This window comes from Silene latifolia, chromosome 1, assembly GCF_048544455.1.
Source record: "Silene latifolia isolate original U9 population chromosome 1, ASM4854445v1, whole genome shotgun sequence".
In the NCBI taxonomy this organism is placed as follows: domain Eukaryota; kingdom Viridiplantae; phylum Streptophyta; class Magnoliopsida; order Caryophyllales; family Caryophyllaceae; genus Silene; species Silene latifolia.
The window spans coordinates 155,969,895-155,973,667 of record NC_133526.1 but is presented as its reverse complement, the minus strand read 5'-3'; the positions used below and the strand labels follow the sequence as shown (position 1 = coordinate 155,973,667).

Sequence of the window (3,773 nt, the reverse complement as noted above, 5' to 3'; positions counted from 1 at the left end):
TGTGAAACCCCTTAGACACCACTAGTTGCAATAGAAATCTCATTTCAATACCCGTCCCTTGGGATCCGACCTTTACTTGCCTCTTTACTAATTGTAGAGTTGTTTGTGAAGTTATAAATTGTGTTTTGATTCGACCGTGACCCAACGACCACATCTTTAATTGTGAACACGAAACGGACCGATCACCCCTTACTCAGAACCTTTGGATAGTGGATGGCCTTATCCAGGGCGTACGAGAGTCATTTTAGGCATAGAATTTTAAAAGGGGGACGAGTCCTTATCTTTAATACCTATTTCAAACACCGCTGATACGGTCGTTTCTGTACCAAAAATAAACCTAAATATAACTAACAGAAGCTAGTTGATGTGACCATAATTAGAGCATATTTAGCCCCCGAATTAGCCTTGTTCCCATGCTTTTTAGTGCATATTTGGGTCATTTATTGTCTTTAGTTCTTTGTTTTGCATATTCTTTGAGGTTTTGTGTCCTTGGTAGGAAAGGAGTGCAAACCTTGCATTTTCTTGGCAAAATGAGACTAAATTGATTGAATTCAATGACCAAGCATCAAGGAGAGACAAGATTAGAAGGCCTTTGTACATATTATAGTAGATGGGCAATGTTGAGGAAAGATCCTTACATCCCCAAGGAAATCCCCAAAGTTTTTATGAAGAGAAAGGGAAGAAAAGAAGAAGAAACAAAGCTGAGCAGCAATCCGTGCGGATTGTGCTGAAGACGCCCGTCCTCCACCTTCACAATCCGTGCGTCTTCTCCCAAAGACGCCCGGGCAGCAACTACCACAAGACGCCCGTCTTCTCCCAAAGACACCCGGGCAGAGACACCTGAATCAGCACGTCCCGTGCCTAAGACGCACAGATTCCAAGGCAGCGCAATTTCGTCTTCTTCAAGCCTCAATGAGAGATGCCCATCCTTCGGAAAATATCGGCGTTTCCCTGCTCAAATCTAAAAAGTGTAATTACTAATTTAGCCTTAGTTAACCCTAATGCATCCACCTAATTTCCACTATAAATACCCCATTAGTCTAATTGGAAGAGCATGTTCTTCTTAGCAATCTTTAGTGTAGTTAATATCAATCAAATCTCTTTTTAGTTTTGTAATCAACAATTAATCAAGTTTTAATACAAGTTTTATTTCCTTAATCTCTCTTTTGTTCATCCTTTATTTTGGGTAATTGAAGATTATTTGGGTTATTATTGGGAGATTGACAACCTCTCAATCAAGCATCAAGTACTTCTTTTATTCTTGCTTTATTATTGGAATCATTAGTAGGTATAATTCTCTTAATCCCTTTTTAATTATTGTTAATTACTTTCATTTATTAATCATGTTTCACTTTGTTGGTATGATTGACAACCTTGCTAGCATGTTCAACATGATAACGAGTGAGTAGTCACCTAGCTAGGGTTAATGGGTAATTAGGGGAAACCAACATGGGGAATGATTCATGCTTAAATTAATATGCTTTCATGGTTTATTTGCTTGCTTGTTTTGATCTCAACTCATGCACATGTTATGTTTGATGAAATGCGAGCCTATGAATCCTTGCATTTTTTACCCATCACCTATCTTTTCAATGAGACTTGTAAGACATAAACCAACTCGAGTCTCATTAGACCATGCATGTTGTTGAGTAGGGAAGATTAAGTCGACTTGTAGGTGTTGTACAATCTAATCGATTCGGCTCCGGGACCCAAACTTTCCTAGGATTGTAAGATATAACCCAACTCAATCCATCACAACAATAACTGCTTGCTTATAATTTGAGAACATGTTTGTATGATCAATTCCCATGATTCCCCTATGACCCCATGACACCCTAGTGCTTTTTATCAATTGTTTACAACCCTTTTAATTCATCTTGCTTGTTTATTTTCATTGCTATTTAGTTTAGTAACCTTCTACATCAACCCAAATTGTGACACCCCCTAAGACACCACTAGTTGCAATAGAAATCTCATCTCAATTCCCGTCCCTTGGGATCCGACCTTTACTTTCCTCTTTACTAATTGTAGAGTTGTTTGTGAAGTTATAAATTGTGTTTTGGTCTAGGTGCTTCCAACGACAATTATTTCGAAAAATAGAATATAGCTCCGATTTCCGACCAAAAAAAATGGCGCCGTTGCCGGGGACGGTGTTAACTTGATTTAGATTTCCTTATATTGTTATTAGTTGTGTCTTTCTTTGCCTTGGGGAAGTAAAACTCCTCAAGGTTTGTTCTAATTATTTTCGAGTTGTTTGATATTTTGCATGTCTAGAAGGTCACAAGGTGATTTGTTACCTTTTGATCGTGAAATTGAAAGAACTTTGACAACCAATAGAATACTCGCTAGGAGAAATTTGAGAGGTATTGGTGAGGTTGTAGATATTCAACCAACTATTGAGTTCATCAACCCTTTTGCAAGAGAAGGTGAGGAGAACCCAACACAAAATACAACACAAAATCAACCCACAATGCCTAAGTTTTCATCACATTCCGTACCCACCGAGGAGAACCTACCCAATGGTACTCCCACACCACAACATCTAACCGGAAATTTTATTGCCAAATCCGCATTTATCCAATTAGTCGAAAGAAGCCAATTTGGGGGGATGCCTAGTGAAGACCCTCATTCTCATATGGAAACCTTTTGTGACTATTGTGATGCGATTTCTCAAACCGGTGTAACTCAAGACCAAATTCGATGGGTCTTATTTCCTATTTCTCTAATTGGCACCGCGAAACAATGGTTGAAAGGCCTTGATAAGGCTACTCTCGGAATTGATTCTTGGAAGAAATTGGCTCTAGCTTTCTACAAAAAGTTCTATCCACCGGAAAAGACTAACATGCTAAGAGCTCAAATTACGGGTTTTAAGCAAAGGGATGAAGAGTCTTTGTATGAAGCTTGGGAGCGGTTCAAGGGAATTTGTCGCTCATGTCCTCACCATGGACTTAGTGAGTGGTTCTTGGTACAACAATTTTGGAACGGTCTATATGAAGATTCAAGGAACATTCTCAACATGGGAACAAATGGAATGTTCACCGAAGTTGATGACAATCAAACTTGGAACAAGATTGAGGAAATGGCGGTCCATAACTCACAATATAGTAGACCTCGCAAGGCTACTAGAGGAGGAAAGCATGAAGTGGACTCCATTACTCAATTGGGTGCTCAATTAGTGCTCACATTGACACAATCAATTTGAAGTTTGAAAAAGTTATGGCTAGACTTGAAGAAGCCTCAAAATCACCAAAGCATCATGTTAATGCCATGACGGCATCTTCATCAATCCTAAGTGGGATATGTGAGAATTGTGGAACTTTGGGACATGACCAAAGTGAATGTAAGGGAACAAATGAACAAGTGAATGCTTTCCAAGCATACAAAAGTGGTACCCCTTATTCCAACTATTACAATGAAAATACCAAATTCCATCCAAATAAATCATACAAAAGCCAAAATGTTCAAAACCCTCAAACAACATACACCCCACCACCCATGAGAAACCAAAATCAAAGACCCTTTTACAACCAAAACCAAGGTTACCAAAATCAAACTCCATACAATCAACAAAATGACCAAGGTTTCGATGTTCAAAAAGCGGTCCTCCAAATGCAAAAGAATCAACAAGAATTTTTCACTAAAATGCAAAAAGATAGTCAAGCAAAGGAAATCACCATCAACAACATCCTAGCTCACACAAAAATGTTGGAAACCCAATTGACTCAACTAGCATCTTCAAGCTCACAAAGACAAAAGGGGCAATTACCACCTCA

General features: G+C 38.8%; 1 non-coding gene across 1 annotated transcript; it reads right to left on the bottom strand.

Moving 5' to 3' along the window:
• Positions 1 to 2,842: 2,842 nt before the first annotated feature.
• LOC141618162 (small nucleolar RNA R71) lies at positions 2,843 to 2,949 on the bottom strand. Its single transcript, XR_012531321.1, has one exon. It is a non-coding gene; the product is annotated as a small nucleolar RNA R71 (small nucleolar RNA).
• Positions 2,950 to 3,773: the final 824 nt, after the last annotated feature.